This window comes from Canis lupus, chromosome 26 (assembly GCF_011100685.1).
Source record: "Canis lupus familiaris isolate Mischka breed German Shepherd chromosome 26, alternate assembly UU_Cfam_GSD_1.0, whole genome shotgun sequence".
Lineage (NCBI taxonomy): Eukaryota > Metazoa > Chordata > Mammalia > Carnivora > Canidae > Canis > Canis lupus.
Window position 1 is genome coordinate 1,189,225 of NC_049247.1, and position 19,485 is coordinate 1,208,709.

The 19,485-nt window shown below is 48.6% G+C and overlaps 1 long non-coding RNA gene across 2 annotated transcripts; it reads left to right on the forward strand.

Annotated features, from left to right (window-relative positions):
- The first annotated feature begins 4,620 nt into the window (after positions 1-4,620).
- LOC111092602 lies at positions 4,621-15,944 on the forward strand. Of its 2 annotated transcripts, XR_005379070.1 has the most exons (3): positions 4,621-4,886; positions 6,363-6,614; positions 15,526-15,944. It is a non-coding gene; the product is annotated as an uncharacterized LOC111092602 (long non-coding RNA). The 2 variants fall into 2 exon arrangements; XR_005379069.1 differs by lacking the exon at positions 6,363-6,614.
- Positions 15,945-19,485: the final 3,541 nt, after the last annotated feature.

Below are 19,485 nucleotides of genomic sequence, written 5' to 3' on the forward strand. Positions count from 1 at the left end.
GTGTTAAGGACGACCCTGTGGGCTCATCACTGTCCCCTCCTGGCCAGGAGTGAAGGAGCCTACCCAGTGGGTAACACTGCCCCATCCTGTCCTTGGGGGACCAACATTTCTGCCACCAGCTCCTGACCCCCCTTCCTGCCAGCCCCCAGTCTCATCAACAAGGGAAGCATCCTGACCATGTTCACCAGGGTGGGGTCCCCTGAGCTGCTGGACACGGGTGCCCTGTGGGGCTTCTCAGGGTTTGGATACCTCTCTCTGTAGCGCGATCCACGGGGCTCCTGGTTGCTTTTGGGATCCTACGGCAGGGCCTTTCTTACCACCTGCTCCTCATGAGGCAGGGCTGGCTCCCTGTGGGAAGCCTTCCAGGGTGAGTGGGGGCTGCTGTGGGGGGGCCAGCTGGATCCAGATCCCTCTCCCAGGGGTCACTTCCAGCCCTGAGAGCCCATTAACCACCACTGTATCTCTCATGAGTAAATAAAATAAACTCTTAAAAAAAAAAAAAGAAAGTAGAAAGTCTTCACCAGATGTGCCCTTGTAGGCTGTGCTGAGAAGGTGAAGGAAGGGGCTGGCCAGGGGAGGTGACCTAAGGAGACAGGGACAGGAACACTTCCCTGGGCAGGGCTTGGAGCTGAGACTCTAGGGCTTGCAGGCAGAGGGAAGGAGGTCAGGGCCCTTGCAGGGAGGGGTGTGGTGACCTGGGACTGACCAGGTCCAGTGAATCTGGAACTCAGCCACTCTGGGGAGGTGGGAGATGCATCCAGGGTGGGGATCAGATGGCCAGGGCCCTGTCAGCCTGTGGGGGGAGGGAGCTCCTGCTAATTCGGAGCCCAAGCCCTGCTCTGCCCTGTAAAACATGCTCCCCGGCTCCCAGAGTGGGACCCTGACAGGTCCTGACACCAGGGATGCTGGTGGGGGCCCCAGGTGGGAGGGGCCTCTGGAAGAGGGCGTGTCCTTCCAGCTCCCCTGCTTCCCTGCAGAGCCCGCTCCAGGGATCGTAGCCCTGCCCAGGTGCCTGGCTCCCACAGTCCTGTCCCACACAGGGGTCCTGCTGTGGGCAGCTGGTGGTGGTCCTGCCCTGCCCAGTGTCCAGGATGCCCCGGCTCTGCTCACACCCCTCAGTCCCCCTCCTGGGGCCGGGGTCGCTGCCCACCTTCCTCCTGCCTCTGCTTATCTCTGCGTGGGTCATCCCTCTGCCCTTCCAGCCCTGCCACCATCTGTGTGACCACTTTCCCATTTTCCTGTCTAGATGCTGGTGTCACCGCACTTGAGGTTTGGGTACAAAGGGAAACCACAGAGGGGGCACAGAATATATTGGTGATTTTAGAGGTGACCGCTGACACAGAGCAGAAGATAAGGGGTGGTGAACAGAGGCAGGAGCCAGCAGGAGATCGCATGCAGTTAACCCAGCAGAGGTGAAGGTGGATGGGACCGGGCAGCAGTGCAGACGGATAGAGGTAGACACCTTCAATAAAGGTTAGGACAGAAACCCATCACTCCCTCCTCAGCCACCTGCCCTGGTAACTGGGACGGGGAACCACCTGTAGCCCGGGGCTGTGCCTGCTGACCCCAGGCCCTTTCTCAAGGCCACCTCTGCATGTGGTGCCTCACTGTCTTGACTCTTCCTATTTGAGGTCAAATGAAACAAAAATGAGAAATGCAGAAAGAAACTGTGGATGGCAAAATAGCTTCAGCCACCATCCGTCACTTTTACTGTTTCTCTAGACTTGTCTGCACAGAATGTCAATGTCCTGATGTTCAGGAACCTCCCTGCACCAAGGCCCGGCTGGAGTGGGGCACATCGGGAGGGAACTCCGGGGACCTCCTTTCTGCAGCCCCCTCCTCCAGGGGACAGGAGGACGCTGCCCCTGCTGGGGTTCATACAGGTGTACAGGAGCCAGGACAGCAGTGGGAGGCTGAAATTGGGACCAGATGCCAGGGGTAGAGCAGGGCACCGACCCAGCTCGGGAGGGTCGGGGTTGGCTCAATGGGGAGTTCAGACCCCTCTCCCTCGGCTTGTGCAGAGGCAGAGACCGCTGCACCCAACAGAGGCGAGGTTATCAAGCCGCTGGGCAGCCTTCTGTGCGCCGGCGGAGCCCAGGTGGGAGCTAGGGATGGGGCCAGGCCGGTGGGCGGGGCTGGTACAAAGGTCAAGGCAGGGAAGGTGGGGTCAAGGCAGGGAGCCCCCCAGTGGGTGGAGTCTCGTGGGCGGGGCTGGAGCGGAGGGGCGTGGTCAGAAGGATGGGGCTAGCCTGGCTGCTGCATCCCAAGCGTCCTCCGGGCCAGAAGGTGCCTTCCACTGGCTTTGCTAGTTCCTTAATGCCCTTTTCCCATTCCATGCCCACTCTTAGGAAATCATAAAATTGTTAAATAGTATCTTTTTCATTTTTATTGAATTTTTATCATATATTTGAGTGTGTTTGAGACTAACACTTCCTTCTTAGGAAATCCTTGAACTGTGGTTAATGACTGTCTCTTTATTTGAAAGTGTTCTTGCAGAACGTCCATTGCTGTTTGGTGCGCATATATTTTAAATACAATAGAAGACCCTGTGTGATCTCTTTCATCCTGGCAAGAGACTTTTATTTTTACAAGTGATTGTGTTTGGGACCTGGGCTCCTGTTGCTCAGTGTACGAGACTTCCATCGTTCAGACCTGCATCGTCCTCCAAGGCTCGTCCCTCACACGCTCCCTCTGCACTGTCCCTGGAGGCCACCATCTCCTGCCATACTCAGGGCAGCCACTGCTGCGTGTCCCTGTGGGCCCGGGTCCGCATGTCCCCAGGCGCCTGGGACAGGACAATGCACCCCCAGCACCACCTGCTCTTCCACAGACCTCAGGGTCCTACACAGCTGCCAACCAGAGGCCCCCAGGCTGTGAGGAGACCCTGGCTGCAGAGCAGTAGTTCTCATTACAGAGACCTCTTCGTTATAGGGGGTTATAGGGGAAACCCCACACACGCAGGTCAGGGTGCAAAGTGCACATCCAAACGTGCAGCTGATGCTTCAGAGGGACACAATGGGGATGCACCCATGTCACTTCAGGTGGTTATGTGGAGACTACCAATACACAATGCCTGTTATGCTTTGATTTCACATGAATGACAGGTCATGTTTAGTCTATGTAGGTCCCATGTGCTGTGTTCCCAAACGTGGAGTCTGTTAGGAGGGCATGGGCTCATGGATGGGGTCCACTACTTGTGATGCTCCCTGAGCCCCCAAATGCAGACCACCTATGTGGGGTGGAGGTGACCACAGAGTGACAGGCGACACTGAGAGGGAAAAGTACTCAGATCATCCATGGAAACATTCTCCTGCGGTTCTAGTCTCTCTGGAAGATTCTCCGTAAGTGGGAACAGAGTAGCCTGCAGTTGAGGGGTGAGCAAGGCAGAAAAATATGGATTTCAGCATGCAGAGGCGTCCTCTGCATGTGTTCTTGCTGATGAGCAGCCAGGAGAGAGGAGGTAGCAGGAGGAGAGCAGGCAGGAGTCTCTGCAGGGCCACAGGGAGGGGAGGGCCCTGGGCAGCTCCTCCCGACACCCCCATGGGGAGACCTCTCACTCCATCCAGGGCACGATAAACTTCCCACTTCCAAAATTCCCTAAAAGTGAGTTTCTCTGGCTCTTCTTGGGGATTTGTGAATCTGACACTGTCTTTCAGAATGTCTCCAGTCTCCCTTCTTCCCAGCTGAGAACAAGAAATCAAGACAGTGGAGGAGGCAAGGAGCCGGGCCTAGAGATTTGACAGGGTTAATTAGTGTCAAGTTCAGGTCAGAGTGATCCATCACCTGAGCTCCTGGCTGTCCAAATTCCAAGGAGAAACAGCCGTAGGCCCAGTGAGTCAGAAACCCCCTCAGATGGGAAGGAATCCACACTGGACAGCTTTCATTCACTTGATAGATTCTTCTCAGCAATTCCCCTCTGGGTAATGAAATGTGTCTCCAAGGAAACTATTGACACCTGAATGGTGATTCCTGGGCTGTTTGAAATCCTGCTGAAAAGAATGTGGCAGGTGCCAGAGAGCCTTCTGGAACCTCCCAGCTCCACCCAACCAGCAGCTGGATGCAGCCAAGGGGTGACCCAGCCAGGCCAAGTGGAGCAGAGAGCCACCCGCTGGGGCCCACCTGAAATCTGACCTCAGAACTGTGGGAAATCAGGAACCACTGACATTTTAAGCCACAGCCCTTACAGGTTGATCTGTCCTGCCCCAAGAGAGAGCTGAGTCAGGGAGGGGCAGAGATGGAGTGACCTGGAGTTTAACCAGTGGGGCGAGGCTCCCAGGTAAGGTCGTCTGCTCCTCCTGGACTCGGGTCCCCTCCCCAGCCTCAGCTGGTCTCCTGCTCTGTGGACAGACCAGACGCAGCCTGGCCCCATGCCCGCCCCCTTCTGCAGGCAGGTCTTGCTGGCCCTCCTGGCAGCCACCTTCTGAATCCTATTCAGCCCCAGTGAGTCCTCCTAACAGTGCTCGATGATACGTCGAAATTAATATCTCCACCTGACTCGAGTGGTTTCATCTTTGATTCCTCCGTATCTCCAGGATGCCCGTGGGCACTTTAATTCATCTGTGACTTAACAAAGGGCTCTCCCAGTGTGGGAATACCTCCGGGTCACCTACGGAACAGCGCAGGCCACCTGAGATGTCTTCCTACTCCCCCTCCTGTGTCTACACTAACAAGATGTCTCTTAACGCCCTGCAGTGTCTACACTGATCAGGAATGCCTCTCTGATTCCTCTGCTGTATCTACACTGATCTGGGATATCCCTCCAGTTACTCCAGTGTGTTCACACTGAGGCTGTGTAGCTTCCTCACTGTGTCTGCATGGGCCTGGATTATTACCTGAGACCCCCTGATTTATGTATGTGGACCTAGGATGGTGCTGTGTTTACCCAGGTCAGGTAAAGGGAATAGGACCACATCCCTGGCTCCCCCAGTTTATCTAGAGTGAGTGACCAAGAAGGTCTCCATAGTTTCGTGGTGGGTTGATGATCTGGGATTTGGCCCTACACCCCAAGGTGTATCTACACTGGTCTGGGTGTCTCCCAAGTCCCCTGCTGTGTCCATACTGAACTGGAGATCTTTCTTACACTGGGCCATCTCCTTAGTACTCCTATTGGGTCTACACTGGCCTTGGATGTCATGGTTCCTCTTCAGTGTCTACATCAACCTTAGTTATCTTCCTTCCAACTCTATTTTACTTATACTGCCCCCCCCTTCCTGTGTCTACACTGACCGGATGGTATCCTCCTTCCCCCCCCCCCATGTCTACACTGACTTAGTGGTCTCTCCCCATCCTCTACTCTGTCTACAGTGATCTGCTCTGTCTATACTAACCCAGTAGTCTCCTCCTCTCCTTGCTCTGTCTGTACTGACCCAGTGGTCCCCAGCCCCCCACTGTGTTTTCACTGGTTTCCTGAGCCCCTTGGGCCTGCACTGGCCCCAACTCCATCAGGGATTGCTATGAACCACCCGGAGCAGGTGCTCTGGGCCCCTCCCTGCCCACAGGCCCGTGGTTCTCAGCCAGGAGCACTGGCTCCAGTCTAGAGACTCAGTTCAGGACTCCTCCCCCACCTGTGAATCCGTTGCAGACAAACTGTCCTTCGTCAGCAGGTGGACAAACTCCCACCTTAGCCCTGGGCCAGGTGCCAACCCTCCCACCCTCAGCTGCACTGTCCGCATGACTGTTCTTGAGCTTTCCTGGTTGCTCTCTGCTTCATCTGCCTTTCAGGAGGGCCTCAGCCGGGACTCAGAGGGGGAGAGGGGGAGTATTTCCTGCCCCACATGAACAAGGAACAGCCCCGCCTCCCACCTGAGCCCTAGGCCAGGTGATGGCCCTCCCACCCTCAGCTGCGCTGTCTGCTGTCCACTGTCCCGTGAGCGCAAGGCCGCCTGGGCCCGAGCCGCTGAGCCCAGGCAGCAAGGCCTGGAGGGAGGAGTGTTCCTTCTGGGCCCTGAGGATGGGTCTTTGGCCCCACCGGTAACTGCGGTGCCCAGGCCCCTGAACCCTGACACCAAGCCCAACAGATGGGGAGTGAGTTGGGGTCAGTGGTCACTGTGTGAGGCCTGTGGAGTTCCCAGATGCTCCTCCCTGCACCTCAGGAGCAGCCAGGAGGGTTCAGGCCCCTTCCCACAATCCAGGCCTCTGAGAACCCCCGGATGAGTTTCCCCCAGGTGAGATCCCCCAGGGGAGGCTCTCAGAAGCAGAGGCTCCCCCCACACCCCACGTCCCCAGGTGAGGCCCCAGGAGAGCTGCCCTTGGGGGTCTGAGCCCACGGACTTGATGGGGAGCAGGCCTGGGGCCCGAGGTCTCCTGGGAGGGAGGATGATGTGTCCCCTGCTGTCACACTCAGACTATGTCTCTGCCTGCAGGAACGGGGCTGAGTGGGACGGCAGAGACTGGGGTTTGTACCAGCCGTGGCTCAACACCCAGAGGACACCTGGTCTCCAAGCCCCTGCCCTCTGCTCCTGGGGCACTCAGGGCTGGCCAAGGGGCAGGAAGTGTGTCCCTGGGCTTCATGCACAACTGCCTGAGACCCCAGGTGACTGGCTTGGCAATAACTGCCCCCGAGTGTGAGTCGGGGCCACGTGACACCCGCGGCTCAGCCCGAGGACGCTCGGCAGGTGTGTGTGCTCTGCTCTGTGACCTGAACTGCAGGTGTGAGCAGCAGACGGAGGAGGGTGAACGTCAGGAGGGCTCATCGAGCTCCTTGGTAGGGTGGGGCTCTGAGGTTTCAGGAGGGTAGAGCAGGTCTCCTTTCTCAGGGCCCAGCCTGAGATTGGAGTCACAGGGTGACCTGCTCCCTAGATCCACCCCGGGGGCTGCACGTCGGGGGCAGCAGAGCCCAGACCCCAGGCTGAGGGTCAGTCCTTCCCTTGCGTCATGAACCACCAGGGAGGTGGCGGCAGGTTAGAGCTCAGGAGCAGGCAGAGAACCAGCCTGGCACCTGGCGGGATCCCTCTCAGCCCCACCCCTCCCTCTGATCTGTCCTCTGGAGCCCTGCCTGGGGCCTGGGGTGGGCAGTTTGCTCTGCCCTGAGGCTGCAGGGGCGAGGGGAGGGGCTCTGTGGGGACAGGTAGAGCGGAGCAGGAGTCCTGGGACACCTGCCTGCTCAAGGCTGGGGGTCTCTGGGAGCAGGGGCGGCTGGGGTGGGGGCTCAGCTGGAGATGACCAGACTCAGGAAAGCAGGCAGAGGGGGTGCAGAGGGAGCAGTGCTGTCTGCAGAGTTGGGCCAGCAGGGAGGTGTTTCCCACAGTCCCGTGGGAGGCTACCCCAGGGGTGGTGAGCTCCCCGTCACCAGGAGGATCCGAGCAGACATGGCTGATTGACCTGCAGTCAGAGGCCTGGTCCTCGGGGAGAGGCTGGCCCCGACCAGGTCCCCATGAGGCTTCCCTGATGAGAAATGTGTGCAGTGGCACCTGGAAAGCTTTGGGCCCTCCCTGCCAAGGTGGCCTCGGGGTCTGGGATGGGGATGGAGGACCCCCTGCCTCTGCAGCTGCTCCGGGGTCTGAGAGCCCCAGGCCTAGGCCCCTGCTCCATGCAGGCAGGGCTCTGGGAGGGCAGGGGTCTCTGTCTCTGTCCTGGATCCTGCACCCCACCCCTGGGCAGGGACGGCATCCAGCTGGTTTCTGATTCCAGAGCTCAGGTCAACCGGGCCCCCCAGTCCCTGTAGCACACGTGGGGAAGGGGAGGGAGGAGGCCTAGAGAACCCTGTCCCTTGGGCAGCCCCCCCTCGGCCTCACCCCCGAGGCAGGACAGGGACCTGGGGGCAGGTATCTGGGCGGAGAAGGTGCTCAGGTGCATAGGGCGGGTGCTCAGGAAGCTGACGCTGCTCCCTGTGCTGGCAGGTAGACAGACGCAGAGATGGCAGGACCCAGTCCAGGTCTCAGGAGAGGCCCCCAGACCCTGCATGCCATGTGGGAAGTCAAACCTATTCCCCAGGGGGAGCCCATCCACCTGGAGGCCGAGGCAAGGAGGGAGCCCCAGATGCCTCCAGGAAGTGATCCCAGCACCCACTCCCGGCTGCTCACGGTGACCCCAGGGCAGCATAGAGGCTGGGATGATCTGTGAGCTCCGTTGACCAGGCCAGGAGCGCTCCAGCTTGGAAGAGGCCCCACAGGGGTGGGGAGAGGGGGTCTGGGGAGAGTTCTCAGGTGGGGGCCCCAGAACACCCTTGGGGGCCTGCCTGGGAGCCCTCGAGGGTCACCTGCGCTTCATGCCCCAGGAACTGACTCTCCTGGGGGGGGGGGTGGAAGCTGTGTCCCACCTGCCTCCTGCCCAGTGCTACCTGTGAGAGCCCCCACCCAGTTGAGGGGCTGGGGCGCTAGACTTGGGGTTTGCAGAGAAGACCTCAGGCGGCTCCTCAGACCCCACTAGGAACCGGGGTTTAAGCCCCAAACACCCTGTCTGCTACTTCAGTAAATGTCCCAAGGTGTTCCAAGTGCACAGCCCTCAGACCACCATCTGCCCACCCTCTCTGGGCCCAGGCACCTGCAGGTCCCAGGGACCCCTCAGCTGGGGAAGAAGCATTTGTTATTCTGCCCTCTGTCAGATTTGGTGATTTCACATACAGCTTTGCTATATCATTCAAAAGTTACTTAAAAATATCATTTGCCTAGAGTTTACTAAACTTTCAGCAGAACATTAAATTCTTATATTTTGCATACAAATTTAATGTTAATAAAAAAGATTGCTAAGATGGTTATAAGTAAGTACATTTCCTAACAACCCAAGAAAGTTAATTTAAATAGTTCAGTAGGAAGCATGAAAATCAAACCAGATGTTTCTGCCTAAGGACAATGCATTTAAAGACTTATGGATTATTTATTCCCTTAGTTTCTCTTCAAATGCAACCATAAATCAATATTATTTTATTTTGAATAAATATTAATTTCTTAAAGGAAATACACAGATGTTCTGGTTTCCCACCTAGGTTTGAGTTATAACTGACATTGAACACTGTGTATTTAAGACGTACAAAGTGGTAATTTGACAGAAGCCTATATTGCAAAATGATTACAATTAGGTTAGTTAACACCTCCATCATGTCACATAATCACTGGTTTCTTCTTTTTTGTACAATTAAGATCTCTCTCAGCAACTTTCAAGTACACAACACAGCATTGTGAACTGTGGTCACCATGCCGTATGGTAGAGCCCCAGAATTTATTGGTCTTGTGACAAGAAGCTTGTGCCCTTGGACCAACAGCTCCCGTTTACCCCCAGCCCTGGGCCACCACCATCCTACCCTCTGTTTCTGGGTTTGGGTTTTTTAGATTACTTGTAACTGAGATCACACAGAGTTTTTCTCTAACTTACTTCACTGAGCATCATGCACTCAAGTTGCATCCATGTTGTCTCCAATGGACACTTTTTCTTCTTTCTTCTGGCTGAATAATGTGTGTGTGTGTGTGTGTGTGTGTGTGTGTGTGTATGTCTGTGAATACTCAACCTCTTTGTCCCTTCTTCTGTAGATGGACATTTATGTTGTTCCCATGTCTTGCCTAATGTGAATAGGTAAACTGAACACCAAGATCCTGATTTCATTTCCATTAAATATACACCCAGAAGGATTGCCAAATTGTATTGATGTCTCCATTTTTATCTTTTTGAGGACTCTCCATAAGGTTTTTCACAGTGGCTGCACCACTTTGCATTCCCACCAGCAGTGCATGAGGGTTTCTTTTTCTCCACATCCTCGCCAACACCTGTTATTTCTTGTCTTTTGGACGATAGCCATTCTGACAGGTGTGAGGGGATGTCTCACTGTGGTTTTGATTTGCATTTTCTTGATAATTAGTAGAGTGTCTTTTCATGTATGTGTTGGCCATTTGTATGTTCTCTTTGGAAAATGTTATTCAGGTCCTCTGACCATTTTTAAAAATGGATTTATTTGGGTTTTGTTTGGGATTTTTTTGGTGGTCTCTCTCTCCCTCCACCCTCTTTCTTCCTGATGTATTTTGGCTATTAACCCCTTACAAGATAGATGGTTTGCACACATGTTCTCCCGTTCTGTACGTTGCCTTTTCATTTTGTGGATGGTTTTCTTTGCTGTGGAGAGGCTTTATAGTTTGGTGTAGCCTGCTTCTTTAAAAGTTTGTTGTAGTCTTATATGGATGGGTTCACTTCTGGGCTTTTGATTCTGTTCTGTATCTGTTTTTAAGCTAGTACCATACTGTTTTGACTGTAATTTTAATATAGTTTCAAATCAGGAAGTATGATGCCTCCAGCTTTCTTCCTTTTCAGTATTTCTTTAACCATCCAGGGTCTTTTGTGGTTCCATACAAACTTTAGGATTTTTTCTTCTATTTCTGTGAACAATGTCATTGGAATTTTGATAGAGATTATGTTGAATCTATAGATGCCTTTGGGTAGTATGAACATTTTAAACCTATTTATTCTTCTATTCCATGGGCATGGGATAGCTTTCCATTTGTGTCTTCTTCAGTTTCTCTCATCAAGGTCTTGTAATTTTTAGTATACAGATTTTTCACTTTTTTGGTTAGATTTATTCCCAAATACCTTATTGTTTTTGGTGCTATTGTGAATGTTTATTTTTTTCCCTCTAAAGTTTCATTGTTTGTGTATAAAAGGGCAACTGGTTTCTATGTGCTGATTTTGTATCCTGCAACATAACTGCATCATTGATTAATTGTAACAGATTCTCACTGGAATCTTTAGGATTTTCTATATATAAGGTCCTATCATCTGCAAATAACAATAGTTTTACTTCATCCTTTCTGATTTGGATATATTTTGTTTCTTTGTCATGCCTGATTGCTCTGGCTGGGACTTCCAGTGCTGTGTTGAATAGGAGTGGCTGGAGTGGACATCCTTGTCTTGTTCCGACCTTAGAGGAAAGGCTCTCAACCGTTCATAGTTGAGCATGTGAGCAGTGGGCTTGTCATGTGTGGGCTTCCTTGTGAGGATGTACGTTCCTTCTATACCCAATGTATTGAGAGCTTTTATCATGAAAGGATGTTGTATTTTTTTCAAATGTTTTTTCTGAGTCTAGTGAAATGGTCTGATCTTTATCTTTCCTTCTATTAATGTGGTGTATCATGTGTATGATTTGCGTATGTGAGATCTTCTTAGCATCCCAGGGATAAATCCCACTTGATCATGGTGTGTGATCATTTTAATGTAATATTGAATTCAGTTTGTTAATACTTTGTTGAGAATCTTTGTGTTTATATTCATCAAGGATATTGGCCAGTAGTTTTCTTATAGTGTCTGTCCTTAGTGGGCTTTGGGATCAGAGTAATACTGGCCTCATAAACAGAACTTGAATATTCTTTCCTCTTCAGTTTTTTTGGGAAAGTTTGAGAAGTATTGGCATTAATTCTTTAAATGATTGGTAGAATTCACCAGTGGGCCACCTGGTCCTGGGCTTTCGTTTGTTGGGATGCTTTTGACTATTCATTCAATCTCCTCACTTATTGGTCTGTTCATATTTTCTATTCCTTCCTGATTCTGTCTTGGTATGTTGAACATTTCTAGCAATTTATCCATTTCTTCTGGATTATCCAATTTGTTGGTGTATAATTGCTTGTAGTAATTTGTTAGGATCCTTTGTATTTCTGCGCTATCAGTTCTCATGTCTCTTATTTCCGATTCTAAGTATTCTCCCCTTTTTTTCTTAGTCTAGATCAAGTTTTATCAATTCTGTTTATCTTTTAAAAAAACCAGCTTGTTCTTTCATTGATCATTTTTATTTTTTCTAGTCTCTATTTTTTTTTAAAGATTTTATTTATTTATTCATGATAGTCACAGAGAGAGAGAGAGAGGCAGAGACACAGGCAGAGGGAGAAGCAGGCTCCATGCACCGGGAGCCCGATGTGGGATTCGATCCCGGGTCTCCAGGATCGCGCCCTGGGCCAAAGGCAGGCGCCAAACCGCTGCGCCACCCAGGGATCCCTCTAGTCTCTATTTTATCTCCATTCTGATCTTTGCTATTTCCTTCCTTCTGATAAATTTGGCTTTGTTTTTTCTTCTTTGCCTCATTCCTTGAGGTGTAAAATTAGGTTGTTCATTTGAGATCTTTTTTTTAAAAAAATATGCATTTATCACTAAACCTTCCCTCTCAGAACAGCTTTTTAAAAATATTTATTTGAGAGAGAGAGAGAGAACAAGTAAGGAGAGGGGGCAGAGGGAGAAAGAGGAGGAGGGGCAGAGGGAGAAGCAGACTCCCCGCTGAGCAGGGAGCCTGACAAGGGGCTCAATCCTAAGACCTTGAGATCATGACCTGAGCCGAAGGTAGATGCTTAAGCTACTGAGCCACCCAGGCACCCCCCCGCCCCCCAGAACAGCTTTTACAGCATCCCATAGGATTTAATGTACTGTGTTCCATTTTCAATTATTTCAAGATTTTTTTGTTTGGTTTCCACGTGTTTGTAAATATTTCCCTTTTCCTTCTATTACTGATTTCCAGTTTCATAACACTGCGGTTGGAAAATATAGTCGGTATGAATTCAGTCTTCTTAAATTTGCTAAGACTTGTTTTGCGGCCTGTCATATGATCCATCCTGGAGAATGTTTGTGTACATTCGAGAAGAATGTGCATTCTGCTGCTGTAGTTAAAATGCTCAATAAATGTCTGTCAGGTCCATTTGGTCTAATGTATGGTTCAACTCCAATGTCTTCTTGTTGATTTTCTGTCTGGATGATCTATCCATAGCTGAACATGGTTGTTAGAATCTTCTATTATTATTATATTATCTTCCCCCCCTTCACATCTGTTAGTATCTGCTTTGCTTAATACATTTAGGTACTCCAATACAAGTGCATATCCATTTATAATTGTTACATCTTCATGATGAGTTGACCCCTTTATCATTATATAATGATTTTTGTTGTGTCTTACTGTTTTTGGTTTAAAGTTTATTTTGTCTGACATAAGTAGAGCTACTCTGTTCTCTTTTGGTCTCTGCTTAAACAACATCTTCCTCCTTCCCTTCCCTTTGAGCTTATGTGTATAATTAAAATTGAAGCGAGTCTCTTGTGGGTAGCATGAAGTTGGGTCTTGTTTGTTTATAATTCAGCCACACTGTGCACATTTATTGAAGAATTCAACCCATTTACATTTAAAGTAATCACTGATAGGCAAGGACTTACTGGTGCCATCTTACCAATTGCTTTCTGGCTGTTTGTGGTTCCTTGTTATTTTTCTTTCTCTCTTCCCCACCTCTGTGGATTGGTGATATTCTTTGGCAGTATTGTTCCAATTCCTTTTGCTTTATCTTTTGTGAATCCACTCTAGGTTTTTGCTTTGTGATTATTATGAGGATTATATAAAACATCCCTTAGACATAGCAGTCCATTTTACACTGGTAGTAACTTAACTCTGCCCCCTTTGCTCCCTCTGTTTATAGTTTTAATGCCACAGTTTACCTCTTTTTATATTGTGTATTCATTAAAAAATTAGAGTAGGTATGGATATTTTTTATACTTTTATCCTTTAGTCTTTATACTACAGTTAACAGGTTAACACACTATCCTATTACAGAATTAGAGTTTTTTTCATCCAACTACATGTTTACCATTTCCATTGCATTAGATATGTTCATATGTTTTCATGTCATTGATTAGCATCCTCTGACTTCAGCGAGAACACTTTTTTTTAAAGATTTTATTTATTTATTCATGAGACACACACACACAGAGAGAGAGAGAGAGAGAGGCAGAGACACAGGCAGAGGGAGAAGCAGGCTCCATGTAGGGAGCCTGACGTGGGACTCGATCCCTGGTCTCCAGGATCAGGCCCTGGGCTGAAGGGGGCGCTAAACCGCTGAGCCACCTGGGCTGCCCGGCGAGAACATTTTTCAGCATTTCTTATAAGGCAGATCTAGTGTGATGAACTCTGCAAAGCATTTGTTTGAGAAATTTTTATTTTGCCTTCATTTTAAAGGACTTCACTGGATAGTGTATTCTTGGCAGGCTTTTTTTTTTTTTTTTCTTTTGACACTTTGAATGTGTCATCCCACTCTCTACTGGCCTGTAAGGTTTCTGCTGAGAAATCCACTGATCACCAGTGTGGGTTCCTTTGTAGATAACTCTCTCTTTTTTCTCTTGTGCTTTCAGGATTCTGTCTTTGCCTTTGACAGTTTCATTATAATGTTTTGGGGGAGATTGCTTGAAATATTGAGATGATCTATTCACTTCATGAATCTGGATGTCCAGATCTCTCTGCAGGTCTGGGAGATTCCCAGCTATCATATCTCCAAATGAACTGCCTTCCCCCTTCTTCCTCTCTTGCCCTTCTGGGACTCCAATGACTGGTGGCTCTTTTGATGGTGTCCCACAGATTATATAAGCTGTCTTAGCTTTTTTCATTCTCTTTGTTCTCTGACTAGGCTGTTTTAAAGCTCCTGTCCTATGACTCACTGATGGCTTTCTGCTTTCTGATCTGTTCTGGTGTGGATACCCTCTATTGCACCCCTCATTTCATTCACTGACTTCTTCAGCTCCAGAATTTGTTTAGTTCTCTCTCCTGATTCTACCTCTTTGTTAAATTTCTCTTTTCTTGATTTCATTGAATTGTCTATGTTTACTTGTAACTCATTAGCCTCCTCAAAAGAGCTATTTTGAATTCCTCATCATGTAAATTACAGATCTCTATGTCTTTGGGATCAGCTACTGAAAGATAATTGGGATCTTTTGGTGATGTCACATTTCCTTGTTTCTTTATCTTCCTTTGAGTTTTGTGTTGCTGCTTTTACATTTGATGTAGCAGTCACCCCTCTAATCTTTACCAGCTGCCTTCAGGTGAGAGTACTTTTTCTTGGCCCTGCTATATATTTATTCTGTGGCTTTCTCCAACCTTGTTTGGATATACCTGTTCTAAGCTTCCTGCTCCCTCTTGTGGCAGAATTCTTAAGCTTGTAGGTCTTCTCTTGTTTGATATTACAACACCCCAAACCAATTGTTGGAAACCTCTCTTGCTTTCCTGAAGGTGTTGCTACAGCTCAGGACTGTGGATTTTCCCACACCCTGGCCTGTTTTCTGTGGGTACTCCCTGTCAACCCAAGCTTACTCTCCTGCTGCCCCAGGAGTGTGCATAAGCAGCTGGCCACAGGGTGGGGAGGGAGAGGTGGGTTTGACACGTAGGCTTTGGGAATGCCCTTGGTCCAGTGGAGGGATCCTCAGAAGTTTTCCCAGTGGCTGTGATCAGGCTTCCTGCTGGAGTCCAGAATGCAGTCATAGGAACGGCATCTCTTTAATGCTCTCTGATATTCTTATTTCTTTCCTGATGATCTTCTTACCCCAGTCATGAAGCCCCTTTAATACTTGGCCCCACAAGAGAGAAATGGGTTTCTTTAGCAGCATTCTGCATAGCTGGGGAAGTCATGTACTCACCACTGTCCATTTCTCCAGCAGAAGAGATGCTGTCTCCTACATCTCTGAGCTGTGCCATTTTGGAGGGAGGGTTGGGGCCTGGCAGGGTTTCTTTTACCCACTCCATTGTGTTCAAGCTCTCTCTCTCTATATATATATCTCATATGTCTATATATCTCATATATAATTTTTTCCCAACAGAGTGCTCAACTCCTCTGGAAACCTGGCTTTCTACAAAGGCTGTCTTGCCCATGGGTGTCTGCCCAAGTCAGCATTCTCCAAGTGCACCCAGGCCACAGGCAAGAGGGACTGGAGCCAGTTCATAGGGGCCTGCCAGTTACAAAGCGCGTACTGTGGTCTGCCTGCCTATTACCCAAAGTACAGTAGGTGAGATCCTGCCAGGTCCCTTGTGTCTTATTAACCTGAAATGTGTCTCCCTAATGCCCCAAGTGTGTACACTATGATGTTAAATGTCTCCATAATTCCCCAAAGTGTTGACACTGAACTGGCATGTTTCCCTAATTCTCATGTTTGTCTACACTAACCTGGGATGTCTCTCTAATTCTCCAGGAGTGTGTAGTCAATCTTGGGATGTCTCATTAAATATCTATAAATGTCTACTCATTTTTGGAATGTCTCCTTCATTCCCCAGATATATCTACACTGAACATGGTTGTCTCCCCATCCACCCCACCCCATGTGCTACAGTGGCATACCATATCTCCCTTATTCCCCATGTGGTCTACATTGATCTGGCATATCTCCGTAATGTCCTAGATGTTTATGCTGACTTGGGATATTTCTCTAATCCCCAGATGTCTGTACACTCACTTGGGAAGTCTTCCTAATTATCAAAGTAAGAGAATATAATCTGGGATGCCTCTCTATGTACCAAGTCTATCTACACTGACCTAGAACTAATTCCCAAGGTGACTGTAAAGTGACATGAGATGTATGCCTAATTTGCCAGTTGTGTCTACCCTGACCTGGGATATCTCTTGTATTCCCCAGGTGAATCTACAATGACCTGGTATATCTCCCTATTTGCCCAAGAGCATTTACTCTGACTTGAATTATATCCCTATTTCCCCAGATTTATCTACACTGACATGGAATTTCTAATTTCCCCAGTTGTCTATACTTATGTGGGACAATTCCCTAGTTCTCCTGGTGTATATATTGTGAATTTACCCTGATATGGATATTACTCTATTTCCATAGGATTTTCTACTCTGTGAAGTCTCCGTGTCACCCATGTGTCTACCAACCTAGAGATTTTCTCTCATAACCCAAGTGAGACTAGCTGATCCTAAGTTGTCTTCCAACTCCCCTGAATTGTGTATACACTGAACCGTGATGTTTCTTTTATTTCCAGGTGTATCTATAATGACCTAGGATGTTTTCCTTATTACTAAGATGTGTATACTCTGATTTTGGATATCTGCCTAGTTCCCCAGGAGGGTTTACACAGACCAAGGATATCCAATTCTCAATGCGTATTCTAATGTGGGATGTCTCCCTAATTGCCAAAGTGTGTCTACCCTGACCTGATCTGTCTCCCTAGTTCCCCAGATGTATCTACTATGACACTGCATTTTTCCCAATTTCCATGTGTGTCTACTATGACCTGAGATCTAACTAATTACCAACTGTTGAACTGGCTTGAGATGATTTCCTAATAGCCCAGGTTTTGTCTACTTGAACAGGAATGTCTCCCTAATATCTCAAGTAACCTAAGTGGACTTGGGATGTATCCCTATATACCCATTTGAGTTTACACTGACTTGGGATGATTTCTATGTTCCCCAAGTGTGTATTCCATGATCTGAGGTGTCTCTCTGATATCCCGTGTGTTTTTATACTGACCTAGAATGTCTAATCATCTGAATGTCTACTCGGCTAGAGTGTCTCATTAATTACTCAGGTGTGTCTAGATTTTCTCCATAATTCCCAGGTGACATCCTCTGACCTAGGATGTCTCATTAATTCCACAGGTTTACCTACAATGACCTGGGATGTCTTGATAGTCTTAGCAGTGTCTACAGGGATTTTGGATGTCTTCCATTTCGCCAGGTGTCTCCACTCCAAACTAGGCTATCATCTTAATTCAAAAGGTGTGTCTCTTCTGACCTGGGATGACTCCAAATTCCCCAGTTGTTTCTACCCCAAATATGGGGTATCTTGCTAGATCCCCAGATGTTTAACTGACTTAAAATAAATTTAACCTAGGTTTTCTACTTCGGTGTTAGATGTCTACCTAATTTCCCATGTTTGTCTATACTGATCAGGGACTTCTAATATCCAAAGTGTGTCTATTGTGATCTGAGTTGTCACCCTTGATATGTCAATTCTGATATGCAATTTCTAATTTTCCAGATGTGTATAATCATACCTGGAATATACTTCACTTACTTTATTTAGTGATTCACATATCAGGCAATATCTAATTTAGCAGATAGAAAGGAGCACTGAAGACCTGAACAAGACAAAATTTTATAAACCAGGTGGGAAGGAACATGAAGTTACACTGGGCATTTGCTGACTGGTTAGGCTTGGTTACTCTTCTTATATAGGGCACAGGAAAGTCTTGGAGTAGGTCTTGGAGTAACTTGTGTGATTGGTTGACCTAGACCTACCTTTTCTGGGAGAGCAGAGCATAGACCATGAAATTTTGGTTTGCTAAGTGGGGCTTAACATTACAGATTATTTTGGGCCTAATCTAGTTACTTTAAGCAATTCTCCCTTTTGATCAGACTCAACTTACTGAGAGGTGTGACCAAATCTAAGGCTAAAGCACTACTCTCAGTCACTGCATTTATGGTCTCTGTTGGTGTTTTTATACTGACTTAGAATGTCTAATCATCTGAGTTGGTGTCTACAGTATTTGCAGGTCATGAGGTTAGGCTCATATCCTTGTAGATGGCCATTTTCTCTTTCTTTTGGTGTTCCAGTTTCTTTTCTTTTTTTTTTTAATTTTTATTTATTTATGATAGTCACAGAGAGAGAGAGAGAGGCGCAGAGACATAGGCAGAGGGAGAAGCAGGCTCCATGCACCGGGAGCCTGATGTGGGATTCGATCCCGGGTCTCCAGGATCGCGCCCTGGGCCAAAGGCAGGCGCCAAACCGCTGCGCCACCCAGGGATCCCGGTGTTCCAGTTTCTGAGAGAGAATCTGTCAGCTGGCCAGTGGTTGGTTGTGAACATGTATTCAAGACTTTTGAGAGGATGCAGTGCACCAGGGAGACTGGTGATGATTATAGAAAGAATAGCAGCCAAAGTTCAGAGTGTACACTGAAGTCAAGGTCCCCAGGTCCCAAACTAGCTGAAATCAGCCATAGAATGACCCAGGGTTAGGTTTAACCTGCTTTAGCCAACTGTCTTGTTTAACTATCTCAAGCAATGGTGAGTTGACTTCTCCTGAAGTCTTTATCCAAGTACAACAAGAGGTATTGGCTACAGCATAAATACCCTCATGCCCAGCAAGGAGATAGTCAAGAGCTATCCTGTTGTCTAAGACAGCTTTGGCAAGTGAATGCAAAGGTGTTTGCTGGGCAGCTATGGCTTTGGTAGTGAACACTGCTATTTCCCCTAGTATAAGCAATAGATTCCTAATCATGGCTCTGTTGGCACTGGCTCCCAACCACAGTAATAAGGATCTGCCAAAGGAGGCAAAGCCTGAGTCACATATACCTCCTGGTCATCCCTGTTTAAGTCTATTATGTGTATTGAGAGGTGCTGCACAGTGTAAAGCCTCAGTTTGGTTGTGGCCTGAGGTGTGACCAGGTAGCCCAGACCACAGCTTTTACCCACTTTCTTCTAGACACCGAGCTGCCCATGCATAAGGACACTAGCCCTCTGCAGATAAATATGTACCCAGGAGGAGCTTGGACCATGCTGCCAAAAGAGGTATTCCCATGGTGGAAGCTGTCAGAGTGGCTTTGAACTGGAAGGATGACAGCCCTGGAGGTCAGGGCTGGGGAGTAAGGGCCTGGAGACCTCACGGGAGGCTTTGTCTTGGTTACTCTTGCCTTGTCTTTCTTTCTTTGTCTAGAACCTGGATGTAAGGTTTCCCAGGTTTGTTAACCAAAGACAAGGAAGTGGGCAGACAAGGGAGGCCCTAATAACAGAGAGCAAGCAGAGGCTGTTTCTCTGGAAAGCAGGG